At 47.3% G+C, this 20,300-nt stretch overlaps 1 protein-coding gene across 6 annotated transcripts in view; it reads left to right on the top strand.

Moving 5' to 3' along the window:
- The window catches only part of WWP1 (WW domain containing E3 ubiquitin protein ligase 1), an 89,323-nt gene that overhangs the window by 9,600 nt on the left and 59,423 nt on the right, over positions 1–20,300 (top strand). For all 6 annotated transcript variants that reach the window (XM_079796157.1, XM_079796159.1, XM_079796154.1 and 3 more), the window contains one exon: positions 14,714–14,809. The gene's annotated coding sequence lies outside the window, so the exon portion shown is untranslated. The remainder of the gene's footprint in view (positions 1–14,713; positions 14,810–20,300) is intronic.

The following is a 20,300-nucleotide window of genomic DNA, read 5'->3' as shown; positions in this document are numbered from 1 at the left end:
GCTCTACTGTATTTTAAACTTGAGAAGAAATGCTTGAGGGAAAAAAGTATTCTAGGAGTAAAATTTTAGCTGTTTAATTGATTTTCTCATTTTGGGAAGTTTGTGTTTTAAATTATAAATTTGCCTCTAAGATGTAAGTTTATACTTAGCAGCATGCTTTAAAGTTCTTAGGAAGAGTATTTGTAAATAGTAAATTAACACTGTATGTCTGCTACTTGAGTAGCTTTAAAATATCTTGAAATTATGTATTTATAACAAAAACTTAAGCAGTAGTGTATTCCTCTCAAGTGCCTACTGTAACTTGGACCTGACTCTGCTGCAGACGTGGGGTCTGCAGCGTGGCCGGCACTGCCGTCGGTGCTGAGTGGGCGTGGTGAGCGTGGCCAGGGCTGTGGAGGAGCTAGGGCCCGAGCGGGTGCCGAGCCAGGGGAGTCGCTGGTCCCGATGCTGGAAGCAGTGCTGGTTTCCCCGCGTGTCAGCATCCTCGTGCTGCCGACAGCAGTGTGGCATGCACGCAGCTGCTAGAGGTGAGCCTGGACCCAGGGCCTAGGCCTCTGGCAGCTGTCTCCCGGGCACCTCACGCGGCACGCTCTGCTCTTCCAGGGCGAGGAATTGAAGGGTTAGCAGGTCTCCATGGCTACTTAATGCTGGCAGATTAGAATTCTTAATGTATTTGCAAACGCCAGGAAGTGTTTGGAGACCAGTGCCATGCAGAGGACAGCGACTGGCCTGCAGGCCTGACCTGAGCGCTCCTGTCCCTGCTGCTGTGGCTGCTGTCTGCCGTCTGGAGGCAGCCAGCACGGGTGTCTGAAGAATATCAAAACACTAAAAACTTTGGATTTGAAGGGAAAAAAGCCTGGTAAGCAAGTATTATGTCCTTAAAATACCAAACTTAGAAACAAATGACCTATTACTTATGGAAATGTTTGTGTCGTTTTGAAATAGGAGATTGTATAATGTAATTATGTGAAGTTTGATCTTTGCAAAGTAAGAATGGTATGTTTCCCTAGAACACATGGAAATGATCTCTTAAACAATCGCTACAGCGACCTCCTCTCCCTGTTCATGCGCCACACTTCTACACATTATCTTTTTTAAGACTACTTGTTCCTCTCTCTCAACCATAAGAAAAAGCGTTTCCAATGACTAGGTCTAAAAGCCCCACAAAACCACCCTACTGTGAATCCTTAAGTGGAAAAAATAAGAGAATAATAACATGTGACGGATGTGGCCAACAGTTCAGTGTAAGGCATGGGTTTAGCTCAGCATTTCTTGTTTTATGGTCTGTTTGCTGTGCAGATGCAGTGGAGAGCATTGGCTTTGAGCCCAAGAATTCTGGGTTCAGATCCTGAGTCACTAGTTTTGTGGCCCTGGGCTCTTTGAGTTCCTGAAACCCAGTTTCCCTCTGTCAGTAAGAACACTAAAGACTCTGAGGGTAACGGTTGACATTAGAGATTGTTTCTTTGTACAGTAGGAGCCCAGTAAGTGCTCACTGTTGTTCGTACTGTTTTTGGCGTCCAGACCTGACTCAGATCCCAGGTTAAGACGGGCTGTGTTTCTGTGTCACTTCGACACCCATGGGAGTGCAGTGGTCTCGGACAGGTGCGCTCCGTCATCTGGGAGGAGCCACACAGCTCTCCTACACGTTACTCCAGTGGGTTCCGTATGTTTGAAACCCACGTTTTCAGATGCTCGGTGTTACTTGAAGCTTCTTAATTGACATGCAGCACGAGAGTGGGAAACCTGTTGTCTACTGAGCATCACTAAGGCCTGGCGAAAATTACCAAATTCAACAATATTTGCTTGGAAAGTTTTGGTATTTTGCCATTGTAAACATAATGCTGCATATTATAAGAAATTGAGGAAATTATAGCAAATTAGAATGAAATGATCTGATTCTCATTGCTGATACCATTTTGGCATTCTTCTCCTTTGTTGATGTAAATAAATTTTAGTATCCTTTTGAAACAAATAGAAATCATCTCACTAAATTAACAGTAATTATGAAAAATAAAGTACAGTGCATGACAAGTAAAAACATATTTCATTTTTTTACTATGACCTGAGGAGGAAGGTGATGGAGCAGGGAGTGAAGGAGAGATTAGTATGATAAAAGACAATAATAGTGTCAAGTCCTGCGTTTTGTTTTGTATTTGGGGACCATATCTGTTTACCTTTAAAATTAGAGTAGTTGCTGCTAAATTTGATAAACGTATTTCCCTCCTCGCTAATGCTTTCTAGTAAAGTACAGACATTTTGACAACCCTTACAATGAAGGAAAACTTGTTTTTTGGAAAGTTGGTACGATGTATTTAATTATATTTTTGTAGAGATGCATTTTTTGAGCAACATCACCATCTTGTGGCTTTCTAGAATATTGTTGCCAGACCTGTGTTTTACAACTGTAAGCCTAAATTGCTCTGATGTTGGCCAAGGGATCAATCAAGTTCATAATGGGCAGTTCTTACTGTAAATGGAGGGTAGGGAGTAGAAAATAAAATTATCTGTACACTAGGATTGCAACTTTGTAAGAAAAAATGTGTATTGAGGAAAATCATAGTATAAAATGAAAGCAGTTGTGAGTTAGGTTGTGTGATTATGGATGATTGCCACTGTTTCATGTTTTCATGAAACATGCAGTGATTTTAGTCAGCTAATCCTAATCTAGGAAGTACCATGTGCTTTGTGCTCCATTCATTCTTTTAAAATATATATATATTTCTTTATTGATTTCAGAGAGGAAGGGAGAGGAAGAGACAGAAACATCAATGATGAGAGAGAATCATTGATCAGCTGCTTCCTGCACGCCCCCTACCAGGGATCGGGTTTGCAACCCGGGCATGTGCCCTTGACCAGAATCAAACCTGGGACCCTTCAGTCCGCAGGCCGATGCTCTATCCACTGAGCCAAACCGGCGAGGGTTCCATTCATTCTTTAATAAGGTGGCCCAGGCCTGAGAATTCAGATGCCTTACCAGCCAGTTAACAAGGCTGCTTTTGCCTAGCAGTGTTATCTAAGCTGGTAGCTCTTGGAGGAGGATTTTCTATATGAGTTTCTGTACCTTTTTCCCATTTTGATGACAATTTTAAACAAAGAAGTCAATTTGAGAAGTATGGTAGTTCATTGAACAAACCACCTAAAACTAAATGAGGCTCTTTGGCTTAAAGCCTGCTTGTTGTTTTGAGATTCGGTTGGCACTAGGGGTCCTTCATTAGCAGACATGTATCAGACCCTCGTGGGCACCAGGCTGTGAGGCGGCATGTGCATGCAGTGGTGAGAATGTGTGCTATACTTTTGGAATTTACAATTAGCATGCAGTGATGAACACAAAAGTGGGATTGGGGATTCTGGATAAAAATAGGTATAATTGATTGAGTGTTTACTATGTGTCAGGCACCGTGCCAAGTGCTTTTTCTCTGTCAGAAATTTCTTTTGGAATTTTGCTCTGATGTTTGCGGGAGCAATGCATATGCACATAAATAAGTATTTGTGGCAGCGCTGAAACGTCTCTGTGGTGCGGTAGGTTTCTTGTACCATGCAAGTGGTTCAGCTGGTGTGGGTCTGGTAGGCTTCTGTGGCTTGGTCTTGATAGCTCACCAGTGTTTACAATGTTTCTGTGGGATCATTTGTGCTGTGTTCTAAGCAGCCATAGTTCCCCAAGACTTAGAAAATCCAATTGATGTAAAATTTGGCGATTAGTATATGACTTCTGAATTATTTTGAATAATTAGCCTAGAGAATGTCCCATGTCTAATGAACTTATCTCTTGTTTATATACTTTTGGCCATTTGAATATTTAATAAGTCAAACAAGCATTTTATATAACATGTATCTTTTACTTTTTTACTGGATATTTTTGTTTGTTTATTTGTTTTAAATTTTTAAATCTTATTTGTTGAGAGTATTACAGATGTCCCCTGTTTTTCCCACCACTGAACCCTCCACCTGGTTCCTGCCCCACCCCAAGCCTTCACCACCCTATTCTCTGTGTCCATAGGTGAGATCTTTGGTTAATCTCTTCCTACCACTCAACCCCCCCTTCTCTCTGAGATTCTTCAGTCTGTTCCATGCTTCCATGCTTCTGATTCTATTTTATTCACCAGTTTATTTTGTTTGTTAGATTTCTTGTTCGTTTATTTTGATTTTTAGATTTAATTGTTGATAGATTTGTATTTGTTGCCATTTTATTGTTCATATTTTTTATCTCTTCTTCCTCTTTCTCTTCCTCTTCCTCGTCTTCCTCTTCTTAAAGAATACCCTTCAACATTTCATGTAATACTGGTTTAGTGGTAATGAATTCCTTTAGCTTTTTCTTGTCTGTGAAGCTCTTTATCTGACCCTCAACTCTAAATGAGAGCTTTGTTGGGTGGAGTAATATTGGTTGTAGGTCAGCTATTCATCACTTTGACTATTTCTTGCCACTTCCTTCTGGCCTGCATAGTTTCTGTTGAGAAATCAGCTGGAAATCATATGGGTGCTCCCTTGTAGGTAACTAACTGTTTTACTCTTGCTGCTTTTAAAATTCTCTCTTTGTCTTTAGCCCTTGGCATTTTCATTATGGTGTATCGTGGTGTGGGTCTCTTTAGATTCCTCTTGTTTGGTACTCTATCTCCTGGACTTTTAAGTCTATTTCTTTCACCAGGTAGGAGAAGTTTTCTGTCATTATTTCTTCATATAGGTTTTCAATATCTTGCTTTCTCTCTTCTCCTTCTGATACCTCCATAATGTGAATGTTGGTACACTTGAAGTTGTCCCAGGGGCTCCTTACACTATCTTCATATTTTTGTAAGTCACCTGAGCTGGGCACTCTAGGTGTGCCCCTGTGTGGGCTATATGCACAGTCTTGTAGTTGAGCCTTCATTGCTGTTGGCATCACTGGGAGGAGTTGATTGACCTCCAGGCCAACTGGCTGTGAGGACCAGCTGCAACTACAGCTGCTGTGCAGGAAACACCCCTGTAGAGCAGGACTTGCTTCAGTGGGGCTTTGGTGCTCACTGAGTGTGTTGCTTATAGATGTGTAGAGTTGTAATCTGCTGTGGTCTGAAGCTATCCACTGGGTCCATTGGCTCTAGGGCCTCCAGGGAAGTGCAAAGTCAGCCACTGCCTGGGGCCACACAGCAGGAGCTACAGAGGGATCTGTAGACAGCTGCTATTTGCTGTTCGTTTTGGGCTTTGAAGTGCCCAGGAGAGGCCCAGCTATGAAGCAAGGCAGGCTGGTGCTAGTGCTGGGTCATGGGCTGTTTATTTATTTATTTTTAACTTTGGTTACATTTTATTGAAGAATGTCATCAAATAGAATAACTAGCCATAATTTTAAAAAAACAAACACAAAACTTTTGTATGCTCTTAAAGAGGGGAAGTCCTCTTGAAGTATGTATAATTTCTTGTGATAGCAACAAAGGTAAATCTCATCCTTTTCAGTATTCTAAAGTCCACTGACTGTATCCCAAGACTGATTTTAGTGTTTGAGAATTTTTAATTGCATGAGCTTTCCTTTCTGAGTTAATTTCCACAACTCAAGCACTCTGTTCTTCTCTTCCTCATGCTCTTCTCTCTCCTTATTTTTGTTTGGTCTTCTTCAGTTGTGGGTGCCTCTTGAGACTCTGTTTCTCTTCCCCTGAGGAGGAATCATATGATTATAACTTCCTTATATACATACCAACTTGCAACTAACTTTCTTCATTTCTAGTCTTTATCTTTCCTTATTTTTTTAAAATAAATCTTTATTGTTCAGATTATTACAGATGTTCCCTTTTATCCCCCCATTGCACCCCTCCACCTGATTCCCCCCCCCCCGCCCCATGCCCTTACCCCCCACCTCTGTCCTCATCCATAGGTGTAAGATTTTTGTCCAATCTCTTCCCACACCCCTCACATCCCCTTCCCCCCGAGAATTGTCAGTCCACTCCCTTTCTATGCCCCTGATTCTATTATATTCACCAGTTTATTCTGTTCATCAGATTCTTGATTCACTTGATTTTTAGATTCACTTGTTGGTAGATATGTGTTTGTTCATAATTTTTATCTTTACCTTTTTCTTCTTCTTCCTCTTCTTAAAGAATACCCTTCAGCATTTCATATAATCCTGGTTTGGTGGTGATGAACTCCTTTAGCTTTTTATTGTCTGTGAAGCTCTTTATCTGACCCTCAACTCTAAATGAGAGCTTTGCTGGGTAGAGTAATCTTAGTTGTAGGTTCTTGCTGTTCATCACTTTGAATATTTCTTGCCACTCCCTTCTGGCCGGCATAGTTTCTGTTGAGAAATCAGCTGACAGTTGTATGGGTACTCCCTTGTAGGTAACTAACTGTGCAGAAAACAATGATTCCTGCGAGCACCTCTGCGAGAAAGCCAACCTCACTTTCCAACCCGATGCCAGACAGTCCAGCTTCTCCCCTTAGGAGTCTGGGTCCCCAGAGTCTCGCCGGAAACTGGAGTTCAGAGCAGTCAGGAGCTTGTGTCTCCTTCCTGAATGAAAAAAACAGCGCACCCAGTTGCCAGCCTGATTCGCACGTCTCTGTACCTCTGCTTTTCCGCGCCTCTGCACGTCCTACCCGGTCTCAATGCGCTTTTTTCTTTCCTTCTAGTTGTAGAACTTCTACTCAGCCAGCTTTCCTATGGTTCTGGGTGATAGTCGTTTTGTCTTTTAGTTGTAGTTTTGGTGTGGTTGTGAGAGGCAGCACATAACGGTGTATACCTTATGCCGCCATCTTGGTTTTTTCCATGGGCCTTTCATTGATAGGTGTGGGACACGCTATCACCAGCTGCAGCTTAAGAAATTTTAGCAAAGTCTGAAGCCTGAGCCAGGACAGGCCATTCATACAGAAAAGCTGCTGCCAACAGCTTGGGTGGGGCTGCAGATTGGATGGGGTAGGGTCTCAGTGAATTCCCAGCATGGAACAAACAGTATATTCCAGGCTGATGAAGACTCATATATGGCTGTCAGTCAGCCCTGCAATAGGGGAGGTCCAAGCACAGGATCAATGACCCCTGGGAGTACCCCAGTTTGGGAGAAAGCTGCCCCCGAATTCCTGCCCTGATGCCAGACAATCCAGTTCTTCCCTGAATGTGTCTGGGTCCTCCTCCGACACTGGAGCTTGAAAGAAGCAGGACTGTGTAAATTTGTGTGCGGGCCCTTTAAGAGGAACACCTGGGATTCCAGTAGCCTCCACAATCCACGCTGGTTTTTACAGCCTGTAGTTGCGGGACTTCTCTTCCCAGCTCTAGAACCCGGGGCTGGGTGTCTGGTGTGGGGCTGGACCCCTTGCTCCTCATGGGCAGCCTCTGCATAGACTATCTCCCACACATGGGTGCTGGACCAGCCCATTCCATGCTTCTGCCCCTCCTACAAGTCTCAGTGTGCTTTCTTCTTTACTTCTCTAGTTGTAGGACATCCATTCAGCCAGCTTTCAGGGGGTTCTGCATGATGGCTGTTCTGTATTTTAGTTGTAATTTTGATGTGGTTTTGGGGGTGGCGAGTACCTGTGTTTACCTATGCTACCATCTTGGTTCTCTTCCTAGCATCCATCAATCCATCTACTGGACATATTTTTATTGAGCGTTTATTTTGGGTTGTGGATTTGAAATCACATTGGTTAGGTGGCAATGTACTTGGAGGTCAGAATTAGCAGGGCAAAGATGGGAAAGGGTATAGCTGGTTTATAGTCTCATTTGTGCAGGGTTTTCTTTATAATATTTTAATTTTATTAAAGTTTTAGTTCTATACATACATTTCTTAAAATCATCCTAACTAATTTTACTGGGTTAATTGTTTTATTAATTCTGAATCTTCTTTTAACACATTTATTGAATAGTTATAAAGACTGAAAACTAAGCTTGGGGCTGGAATTATAAAGATGAATCCTACACCCAAAGGTGGATTCGGCAGGCACCAGAGCCCCAACACAGCGAATCCTGCTCCCTGGCATCGGCCTCTGCACAGCAGCTCCTCTGCTGTAGTCACAGCCCTCCCTCACAGCTAGTCAGCCTGAGGGGCTGTCCCTTTCATTGAGGTGCCAGCAGTAATCAAGGCTCAGCTACAACAGGAGGGCACACACAACCCACACGGGGGCATATCTGGAGCACTGACTCAGTTGACAGGCAGATTACCACTGACCCCCCCCCCTCCCCGCCCCAGGACGCTTACTACATAAGGCCACACTGCCAAGACTGGGAGATGTAGCACATCTTCCTAATACATAGAAACAAACCCAAAGAGTCCCCCAACATGAGGAGACAAACATGTCCCAAATGAAAGAACAAAGCAAAATTCCAGAAAAAGAACTAAACAAAATGGAGACAAGCAATCTACCAGATGCTGAGTTCAAAACACTGGCTATAAGGATGCTCAATGATCTCAGTGAGAACTTCAACAAAGAGATAGGAAACATATAAATGGAGATAGAAAAAAATGAACCAGTCAGAAATGAAGACTATAATTATTGAAGTGAAGAATACATTAAGAGGGAATCAACAGTATATTAGAAGAAGGAGAGGATCATATCTGCAATTTGGAAGACAGGTAGAGAAAACACCCAGTCAGAACAGCAAAAAGAAAAAAAGAATTAAAAAAAAAGGATAGTTTAAGGGGCCTCTAAGACAACATGAAGCCTACCAGCATTTGCATCATGGGGGTGTCAGAAGGGATTGAGAACCAATTTGAAGAAATAATGACTGAAAACTTCCATAAACTGACGAAGGGAAAAGATATACAAGACTAGGAAGTGCAGAGAGTCCCAAACAAGGTGAACCTAAAGAGCCCACACCAGGATACATAATGAAAATGGCAAAGGTTAAAAACAAAGAACCTTAAAACAACAAGAGAAAAGCAGTTAGTTACCTAAGACTGTCTGTTGATTTCTCAACAGAAACTTTGCAGGCAGAAGAGAGTAGCAAGAAATATTCAAAGTGATGAAAAACAGAAACTTACAACCAAGATTACTCTATTAGCAAGGCTATCATTTAGAATTGAAGGTGAGCTAAAGAGTTTCCCAGACAAGAAAAGCTTAAGAAGTTCACCACCACCAAACCAGTATTACAAGAAATGTTAAAAGATGTTCTTTTAAGAAGAAAAAAAAGATAAAAAAATATGAATAATAAAATGGCAATAACTACATATGAACAATTATTTTAAATGTAAATGTATTAAATGTTCCAATCAAAAGACATGGTGGCTGAATGAATAAGAAAACAAAACCCTTACATATGCTGCCTATAAGACCCACTTCATATCAAAAGACATATACAGACTGAAAGTAAAACAATGGAAAAAGGTATTTTTATGCAAATGGAAATGAAAAAAAAAAAGGAGGAGTAGCAATACTTATACCAGACAAAATAGACTTTAAAACAAAGGCTATAACATGAGACAAAGAAGGACCCAGCAAGTCCACTTTTGGGTATTTGAAGAAACCCAAAACACTAATTCATAAAGGCCTGTGTACCCCCATGTTCATTGCAACATTTACAATCCCAAAACACTAACTCATAAAGGCCTGTGTACCCCCATGTTCATTGCAACATTTACAATAGCCAAAATATGGAAGCAATCCAGGTGTCCATCAATAAAGAAGATATGGAATATGACTCAGCAGTAAAAAGGAATGAAACCTTGCCATCTGCAATAACATGGATGGACCTAGAGGGTATTATGCTGAGTGAAGTGGATCAGAGAAAGAAAAGCCATGTGATTCTACTGATATGTGGCATCTAAAGAACAAAACAAACAAACCAAACAACAAACTTACAGAGAATGTGTGGATGATTGCCAGGTAGGAGAAGGTTGGAGGACTGAGTGAAAAAGGTGAAGGGATTAAGAAGTACAAATTGGTGCTTACACAATAGTCATGGGTATGTAAAATATAGCATAGGGAATATAGTCAACAATATTGTAATAACTATGGTGTCAGATGAGTACTGAACTTATCGGGTGATCACTTTATAAGTTATATAAATGTATAATCACTATGTCGTACACCTAAAACTAATATAATATTGTATGTCAACTGTAATTTAAAAGTTAAAAAATTATTACAAGATGAGTCGTAATAAAGAAATGTACAGTGTAATAGGCAAATAGAGAAATAAGCAAGGTTTCAGTGCTGTAAAACACAGAGCCACTAAGGAGTGCAAAACTGGAACTGGAGGGATGACACTTGAGCTGAATGTCAAAGGATGACGAGAAGTGGTGTTGAGGAGCAGTGAGGAAGTTAACTGCAGGAAGTTAGTGGGCAGCAGTGACGAAGGTGGTGTTAACCGTGGGTTATTTAAGGCAGCATAAGGTTGAATTCATTGCTGCAGTGAAGAGCACACGATAGTAATGCAGATGTTTGTTGATCTCATAAGGGCAAGGAATTTATATTCATTTTATCACTGATGGAGAAATATTGGGTTATAAAGTAATCTTGAGAGCAAGGAATTCACATAGTTTGGAAATGGTTCAAAATTGGCAGTAAAAAATGACTCTGGAAATGGACTAAGACTTAGAACTGTTAAGAGATAAAACAGGAGTATTAAGAATTTTAAGGGCAGCGGCAGTGGGCACACTAGGAGCATGTGACAGAGGGATCCTGGGAGTTGCTGCCGGTGCCCTGCTGAAGATGCCAAAGACCCGGCACTGAGGGGAAAGCAGTTTGCAGACTTCGTGCCTGTGGACGTCAACACAGACACCATCCCATTTAAAGATAAAATCAGAGCAAAGCGGAGGCTGGACCAGCTGGCAGCAGAGAAAAGAGAACACAGAAAGTGAAGGGAGAAGATTCGTAAGAAATAAAGCTTGGTCGAAGCAGGAGGCCAAAAGGGAAAAGAAGAAAATTAATTAAAAAGGAAAAGGGGGGTGGGTTCTGAATTTGAGGATGAGGACATGGAGGAACTTCTGAATAACACATGGCTAAAGAAGAAGTTTAAAAAAGGCAACATCACTGAAGAAGAATTTGAGGACGAGTGCCCAGGGTCCATCAGGACGGCGAGTTTGGGGCCCTCGGACGTGGAGGGGCCAGCTGGTTCTGGAGCCTCAGGTGAGCAGCGGAGTGCGCCCACACGTGGCGGCTGCTTGCAGCGCCTTTCCCTGCGATCAGGACCTCGGCCCTCAGCCCACGGCTGTCCTTTCAGGCTGGGGGGATAGGAGGCTTTCCACATGAATGTTTTACTACACACGTACCAGCCGTGAAGGCCAACACAAGATGTGAATTATTTTATATAAATAATATATGTCAACTAGTAGCCCGTTTGCACGAAGATTCGTGCAATAGACCTTCATTCACCTGGCTGCCTGCACCAGTTTTCTGCCGGCACCGGGGACCCAGGCCTTGGCTGTGGCCACCGCCTTCTGCCTTTTTCAGGGTCGGGGCTTGGCCCCGGGCAGTGGCCTTGGGCTCGGCCGCACCCAACATCCCTGCTAAGGATCGCAGGAGCCGACCCCCAGTGGTTTCCTGCGATCCGTGCAGGCTGCCCACTGGTGCCCAAGGCCAGGAAAGCCTCCGCCCGAGGCTTTTCTGGCCTTGGGCTCGGCGGCACCCAGCGTCCCTGCTACCGATCACAGGAGCCGACCCCCAGTGCTTTCCTGCGATCCATGCAGGCTGCCCGCTGGTGCCCAAGGCCGGGAAAGCCTCCGCCCCAGGCTTTCCTGTCCTTGGGCTCGGCTGCACCCAGAGTCCCTGCTAAGATTCGCAGGAGCCGAACCCCAGTGGTTTCCTGCTATCAGTGCAGGCTCCCAGCTGGTGCCCAAGGCCGGGAAAGCCTCCGCCCCAGGCTTTCCGGGCCTTGGGCTCGGCTGCACCCAGCGTCCCTGCTACTGATCGCAGGAGCCGACCCCCAGTTGTTTCCTGCAATCGGTGCAGGCTCCCCGCTGGTGCCCAAGGCCGGGAAAGCGGCTTTCCCGGCCTTGGGCTCCGCCACACCCCAACGTCCCTGCAATGGTTTCCTGGTGGGCGTGGTTGGTGGGCATGGCTCGGTTGGTGGGCGTGGCTTGGGCGTAGCGAAGGTGCGGTCAATTTTCATATTTGTCTATTATAAGGTAAGATATGTATTTTGATGGGTTTCCTATAATTAAAGAGCTCATTTTTCTGGGCCTATTTTATACATATGTGTGTGTGTGTGGGTATATATGTGTATATATATATATATATTAAATACATTTTTATTGATTTCAGAGAGGAAGGGAGAGGGAGAGAGAAACATCAATGATGAGAGAGAATCATTGATCGGCTGCTTCCTGTACGCCCCACACTGGGGATCAAGCCCACAACCCAGGCATGTGCCCTGACTGGTTCATAGGTCGATGCTCAACCACTGAGCCACACCAGCTGGGCTATACTTATTCTTAATAGACAGATCCTGGTGCAGACTTGATTTCCGGCTTTTAAAAGTTCCCTTGTGCTTTCAGGCTCGCGCGCTGCTTGCATGTCCTTGCCCCGGACTGCGTTCTCTCTGTGCGGGGCACGGGCACCGCCACGGGGGGCAGTAGCCAAGGGTTTTCCTTCTTTCCTAAGAACGGGTCCTAGGACTCCTATTGGGGAGTATCTGAAAAACTGCCTTCTGTTGAATAAATTGTATTTCCTTCTTTAAAAAAAAAGAATTTTAAGAGTTGATTTGAGCCAGAAGCTATTAGAATGGAACCAGGACCCCCCTGCAACAGAACGGCGTGAGCTGTGTCTGAAAAAGAGGTGCAGAGACGAGGCCTGGGTCTGTGTCGCCAGGAAGAAGAGGTAGACGTGGGAGGAGGAGTGAAAACAGAACCAGAGGTTTGGGGAAGTTAATGTACTTACCTCCTCTGGCTGTAAATCTGGAACTGGGTGGGGATACAGAAGAGTTGGGTATTCGTGCTGACGTAGGGAATTTGGTCTCCTCTTCCTCCTCCCCACATGTCCAGTAGACCCGTGACGAGCAGTCCGGTGTGACATCAAGGCCTGTGACGAGCCGTCCCGATAAAAGTTCCTGCTTCTGAATATTTAGGTCATGCAGATGAGGCGAATCTGTCAGAACTATGCTTTTTTATAACAGGGTTCTACTAGAAACATCTCTGAGATGCGTCACAGAAGCTGTCTACACCAGCGGTTGCTAACTGGTGGTCTGCGGACCACTGGTCCGTGAGATCCGAAAGGGTGGCGACCGCTGGTCTACACAGTTAGAGCCACTCCACTGTTTACTAAGACTACCAAGTACCCACCCCGCTGAGCCCAGAACTGTGGGGTTTCCCAGGCAGCAGGCCGAATGGAGGGGGGGGGGCGGTCTGGGCGAATCAGGGCACACTGTCCCCCTCTTGTTTCTTGTCCCGCTTTATAAACTCACTGAAATGACCAACAGTAGCTTTTTAGAAGTGTTCTCTAGAGGTAGATGTAACATGCCTGTATTGTTTAAAGTGAAATGTCCTACTTTGAGCTTATGTTTTTGTGAAATACTTACTTTCTGCTTTAAGGTTGCAGAATCTTCGGTGCCTAGGACAGGGCGGGCTGTGTGGTTCGTCTCTCTGCCCCATTCATTGGGTTTTAAATTGCATTTTGTTGATGCCATAGCTTTGCCTAATTGTAAATTGCATTTTGTTGATGCCATAGCTTTGCCTAATTTGCTCTCTAACCTTCCAGAGTCCCCGTTCAGCAGGCTAAACTTCTCCAGAACCTGAGCTGTGCCAACCTGTTGCTTTCCTGAGAGGGATCCTGTGGGCTAACATTGTCTTCTGACTCAGCCTAAGGCCGGACTCTGTCTCCACCATTTTTGCGTTCTTGCCAAACCCACTGTACAGATAGACACATGACAGTATTTCTCTGCTTCTCCAGGCGTTAACACTATGCACAGTGTGCAGAATGGATCAGATCTGTTGTTTTCTTAAATGTTGCTTCTGACTTACTAGTAAGAAGGACATCACAGGCAATTGAGATATGTCCTGTAAGTGAGGATTTGATCGTCTGTAACTGAGGACTGAAAGTCTAGTTTATTATCTACACTAGGGCTCTCTATTCTTTGCAGTTGCATATTAATATTTGCTCTGGCATTTTTAAAGGGTTGAGCTGGACGTAATCAGCTTACACATATATAGCCGTATGCTCTGGGTATAGGTGATGACCTGAATTTATTTGGATGGATAACCAATTTGCGTAAAGTCTGTTAAAACTCAGGCTTTGTTTTTTCTCTTCCACACTTGGTCACAGCTGTTAGGTGGCAGAGTTAGAAATGAAGTCCAAGTAGTCAGACTCCAGAGTCGGCTCTTAAAAGCTCTGGGCCATTGCTTCCCGCAGCGCGCTCCTCCCATCCCTCACCTGGGATGTGGTGCCATCAGCCACCCAGGTCATGGGCGGGGCATTCTAGTCTCTCAGAACCTTCTCTTACCCCTCAGCTACCCCACAGTCTGGTCAGAGATCTGTACAAACCCGTGGGGTTTTGTTCACACTGCCAGTGCTCGCGTTCAGATGAATTCATTACAGTGTCACCTGCTGCTGCCAGGGTTCTTCTGTACACGCTTGTGGGCGTCGAAACCGTCGCTGCCTGTCAGTTACCTCCGGAGGAACTGTAACCCTCCGTGCTTGGCGCCTTCGGGGGCCACAGAAACTCATGGCATCCTGTACATTTGGGTCACCATGTTTGCCCTCTGTAGCTCAAGTCGTGAGCCTGCTCATTCCTGAAGGTTGGATTACCCACTTCCCCTGGGCGCCCCGATGGTCTGCTTTACGTTCACCTCTGTTTCAGTAACGGCCACTCTGAAAGCTCTCTCTTTGTTTGCAGGTTCATCTCTGCACTAGACTATGAGCCCCTTGGCAGGAGGAGTCGGGTCACACTCACCTTCAGGACCCCAGCGTCTGGTGCAGTTCCTGGTGCAGAGTGAGTGACTGGCAGCTCTTTAAACTAAGGCCATGTCTAACCGTCAGACTCCATACGTCTTCATGACTGACTCCCTGTGTGGGCCTAGCAGTGACGTCGTCATGGAAAATAGGGCCGTAGACTTGCACTGCTTCTGTGCTTGGGGTCCCCTGGGTGAGACAGCAGCGCCCCGCTCACACAGCGCTGTCGCCCTGCTCGGATCCCAGAACGTCTCCAGTGCCCGCTGTCTACGGGCCGCACCCCTGGGTGTTGTGAGTGAGGTGTGGGGACCGAGTTGAAATAACCATGTAAGTTGCGGTGTCCATCCCCTTTCAAGGAAGGTGGTGCCGTTTCTGAACCATGTCTGCCGTGTCTCGCAGTTTAAAACACCAGCTCCTGGTCACCGAGGCGTGCCCTCGGAGTGAAGGCAGCAGCCTGGGCGGGAGCTGGGACCCAGGCAGCAGAGGGAACGGTCCTTCACCTCGCTGGCCCGGATTCCCAGTCTGCACAGGTTTTATTTTTATTTTTTGTTAATCCTCACCCAAGAATATTTTTCCATTGGCTTTTAGAGAGAGTGGAAGGGAGGGGGAAAGACACAGAGAGAGAAGCACTGATGTGAGAGAAACAACGATTGGTTGCCGGGGATCAGGCCTGCAACCAAGGTACGTGCTCTTGACTGGAATCAAACCCGGGACCCTTCAGTCCATAGGCCGGTGCTCTATCCACTGAGCCAAACAGGCTAGGACAGTGGTCGGCAAACCGAGGCTCGCGAGCCACATGCGGCTCTGGCCCCTTGAGTGTTCTAACGCCACTTCTTTTTTTAAAATATATTTTATTGATTTTTTACAGAGAGGGAGAAGGATAGAAACATCGATGAGAGAGAAACATTGATCAGCTGCCTCCTGCACATCCCCCACTGGGGATGTGCCCACAACCAAGGTACATGCCCTTGACCGGAATCAAACCCGGGACCCCTCTGTCCACAGGCTGACGCTCTATCCACGGAGCCAAACCAGTCAGGACCTAACGCCACTTCTTCAAAATAGACTCACCCAGGCCGAAAACCGACTTCTGTGCATGGGCCACAAAGTTTCAATCGCACTGTATGTGCGCGCCCGCACGTGGTATTTTGTGGAAGAGCCACACTCCAGGGGCCAAAGAGCCACATGTGGCTTGCGAGCCGTGGTTTGCCAACCACTGGGCTAGGACCTGCACAGTGTTTTAGACATCACAGTTCTCAAAGAACTTGACCCTGTGCGTGTTTGTCTCTATTCTCTGCAGTTACCCTTCTGTCTAATCCACTAATCACGCCCCTCGGTTTTCTTCTAATCTCCTTCCGCGTGAAGGCGTGTCTTCGCCTGGCCTGGGTCCTCAGTGCTGCGCAGGCTGAGTGCACGTCTCCACCAAAGCTGTCCCTGCTGACCTCCCACCCCCCCGAGGGCGCTGACCGCCCTCGCCTGCACCATCCGCGCCTTCTGTCATGCTTCAGATTTTTAAGTTGGTAATCTGAGCATTCCGGTTTATACGTAATATCTGGAAGTGAGTAATAAATGCAAACGTTTGGGAACTAGCCACTCCACTTAGAGAGCGAGGTCAGTCCCCCACAGTCAGAGTTGCTGTGAGCGCTGCTGAGCGCCGCTGTGACCCCACGAGCCTGTCTCCCAGCCCCGAAGTAACTGCTGCTCTGCACTGTTTTCTGAAATCTCCTCTTTCTATAATAGTGTCACCACAAATGCGGTTCTTTGTTTCAAGTTTTATAATTTTTGTTTATAGGCTTTTTAAAACTTGCACAAATGGTATTTTATTATGGGGGGGCAGTATAATTTACAAATGTTTATACAATTTTAAAAAACCATTCAGACACCATAAAGGAACACATAGAAAACCTCTTCCCCGCGTGTTGGTCTTCCCGCCAGCTGGGCGGTGGCACCCTGATAGCCCTGGCCTTGAAGGCTGCGTTGTCCAGGTGTCGCTGGCTCAGGGGCAGGTTTGGAGTCCTGGTCCTCCACACCAGCCATGTTTCCTTTCAGACATAGTCCTTACCCCCTCTGGGACCTGCTGCGGTTCCCACTTTGGGGACACGCCCCACCGACTTGATTTTCATCTTCCCAGGCTGGTCCTTCCTGAAGTGGTTGAGCCAGAGCCACTTCCGCACCACTCCGTGGATCTCTGCTCTGGCCTCCGGCAGCATGAGCCGCCCCCCCCCACCCCCCCCCTGCTGGAGGGCCAGCCTTACCGTGAGCAGCCAGGCAGGTCTTGGAGGCTCAGGATTCACCTTCCAGGGACACTCACTCTGTCCTTCGCGCCCCCTGGTCTGACCTCCGACAGATGGGGCTGAGGTCCCGGTCCGAGATGACTCACTCATGGCCGGGCCGTTTCTGAGCCCGGCTGTCTCACTCTGCAGGCTGCGTGCTGGTTTCGGTTCGTCCCGCCGAGGCTGCGATTCCTGCTGGGCCTCTGCCGCTGCTCTTCCTAGTACACTTCCCGTCCTCCCGGGGTCTGCAGACTGCCCTCCTCAGAGGCGGCCGGCCGGAGGCACCGGAGGAGCAGTCCTCTTCCAGGAGAGCTCCGAGGCTCTGTGTAAACTCAGGGTGTGGGGGCCTGTCATCAGCCTGCGAGCATCTGAGAGTAGTCATCTTTGGAGCCACTCGACCAAACGTCCACCTGTCGTGTGGGTCTCTCTGCCATCGGCTTTCTCTGTCGTCATCACCCCTGGTTCCACTGCACGGCCGTCTGCCACGTGTGTCCTGGCATCGCCTCTGCCACAGCCTCTGCAGCCTCGCTCGTCAGCCTCATACAGAACACCCTGTTGTGTGGCTCAGTGGTTGAGTGAGGACCCTGGAACCAGGAGGTCGCCAGTTCAATTCCTGGTCAGGGCACATGCCCGGTTGTGGGCTCCATCCCCAGGGGCATGCAGGAGGCAGCCAATCGATGTAACTCTCTCATCATTGATATTTCTCTCTATCTCTCTCCCTTTCTTTCTTTCTTTCTTTCTAAAAACCAATAAAAAGATATTTTAAAAAATAGTCTTGGTCTCCATAACCATCTCCCTGTTTGCGTCAAAGGCGTCGTCCCCTCTCCCAGGTGCGCGCTCTGAGAGCTGTCTGCGGCAGTGCGGTGCCTCCGCCGGCGTTTGGTCGGAATCCTGGTTTCTTTCTTGCTGTCTTTACTCCATCAGCCTTGTCCGCGTGGTTCTGTTACCTGGAGGCTCCGCATGAGGCTCGGCGCTGAGCGGGGTCCAGGTTCTCAAACTCAGCGCCATCGGAGCCTTTGGTTCTCTGGAGCAGCGGTCAGCTGGTGGTCCGTGAGGTCCGAAAGGTTGGCGACGCTGCTCTGGAGCCCGCTTCACTGGCGAACGCGCCACACTGATGGCTCGTCCTGGAAAGAGCCCCTTGGGCAGGCAGTGCCACGGTGCAGGTTGGGTTCCCAGAGGAGTCCCGTGGGGGCAGTTTGGGAAGATGGCTCCGGTCGATACTGGTTCCCAACAGCCTGTGGAGCGGTGGGCAGGGGCAGTGAGCTGCCTTATGCTGCTTGTCATTCTGTGCCAGGCAGGTGAAACCCCTTCCTGTGCTGGTTGGGACGTGACGCTTCCTGTCCTCACAAGCGACCGTCAGCCCAGTCAGCGGGGAAGACGGGCGTCTGGTGTCTGTTGGAGCCGGGGCGGGTGGAGAGCAAAAGGGGCTGTTTCTAAGCCCGCAAATGTGGAGTCTTGTCTGCTTCCTGAATTGAACCTTGTTCTCCGTAATAATGCTGTTTGCTGTTGTAACCAATCCCAGGATTTTTTCTGTTTACGTCTGCCTGGTTTGTCCCTTTCATGTTTTTGCTTTCATTCTATCAGCATCTTTATTTTGTACGAGTCTCCTATCTCCTGAAGTAGTCCATATGCCTGGTTCTGGTGGTTCTGTATTTGGACTCTTATTTGTGCGTTCTGGGAGTCCTGGCTGTTGGTTTATTCCTGTTTTTTTCTAGCCTGTTTCTGGTTGGTCGGGTTGGTTTCTTGTTGCACTCTCTCCTTGCTACTTCTTTGAAGGGTTCCCCTCTATTGCTGTCTTTGTGCTTGCCCCGGGCATCTGTGGGGAGCGCTGCCTGGTGTCAAGTTAGACAGACGCAGCCCGTCCGCTGAGCAGTGCGGGGCCCACACCCGCTCCCGCCTCGCCCTGGCCTCCTCGGGGTGCTCTGTGCCTTTTCCCACGTTTGGTGGTGTAAACACGTTGTTGAAACATTGTAATAAGCTGTTACCGTTGCTTGATTCCCACACTGTTTGTCTAGATTTTCTTTTGTGCTACCAGTTTCTTCACTTGCCTGTCCCTCCTGTATCTCAGACCATCTCCTGGAGACGCTTTCCTCTTGGATGGCCGTCGTAGATGGGCCTGAGTAAAGAAAGGTCTTCACTTTTGGCCTCCCGGGCAAAGTCCAAGGAGTTCGGTGGTGCAGCTTTGCCTCGGTCCCCTGTCAGTGCATGTCCTGCCGCCCGTGCTCCCCCCGCTGTCCCTGCCGCCCGTGCTCCCCCCCCACTGTCCCCGCTGTCCCTGCCGCCCGTGCCCCCCCGCTGTCCCCGCTGTCCCCGCTGTCCCCGCCGCCCGTGCTCCCCCGCTGTCCCCGCTGTCCCCGCTGTCCCCGCCGCCCGTGCTCCCCCACTGTCCCTGCCGCCCGTGCCCCCCCGCTGTCCCCGCTGTCCCCGCCGCCCGTGCTCCCCCGCTGTCCCCGCCGCCCGTGCTCCCCCGCTGTCCCTGCCGCCCGTGCCCCCCCGCTGTCCCCGCTGTCCCTGCCGCCCGTGCTCCCCCGCTGTCCCCGCTATCCCCGCCGTCTGTGTGTCCCCGCTGTCCCTGCGTCCGTGCCCCCCCCCCCCCCGCTGTCCTGCGAGACTGCTGTCACATCACTCCTCGTGCTGTTGCACGGTCTCTGTTCTGCGGTCCTGCAGTTTCAGTGCTGTGTCCCAGGTGTGGATTTCTTTGTTTCTCTAGCCTCTTGTTTTTTTAAAAAATGAGTTATTATTGATTTTTTTAGAGGGATGAAGGGAGAGGGCAAGAGATAGAAGCATTGATCGGCTGCCTCCTAAATGCCACCTACTGGGAGATCAAGCCCACAACCTGAGCATCTGGGAATTGAACCAGCAACCTCCTGGTTCATGGGTTGACTCTCAATCCACTGAGCCACACTAGCTGGGCCCCAGCCTCTTTTATATGTTGTGCTGCTTAGAATTGTGCATAAATGTCCGTCATTAGTTCTGGGAAGTTATATCATTTTCTCTCTTAGTACGGCCTCCTTTTTCTTCATTTTCTGGGACTATGAGTAGACAATATATGTCAGATCTCATTTTTTTCTTCCTATCTTTTAGCATCTTTGGTACTTTCCATTTGTTTATTTTAGCACTCCTTCTAAATGATTTTTTTCAGATTTATATTCAAGTTAATTGATTTTCTTATGTTTTGTCTAATCTGAATAAATGATGGATTTTAGTTATTAATGATATGTTGATATTGATTCATTAATGAAAACAAATGTTGCATAC

This window comes from Cnephaeus nilssonii, assembly GCF_951640355.1.
Source record: "Cnephaeus nilssonii genome assembly, chromosome: 18".
NCBI classification, from domain to species: Eukaryota; Metazoa; Chordata; class Mammalia; order Chiroptera; family Vespertilionidae; genus Cnephaeus; species Cnephaeus nilssonii.
Note: the sequence above shows the minus strand (reverse complement) of the source record. Positions and strands in the feature narration are given on the sequence as shown.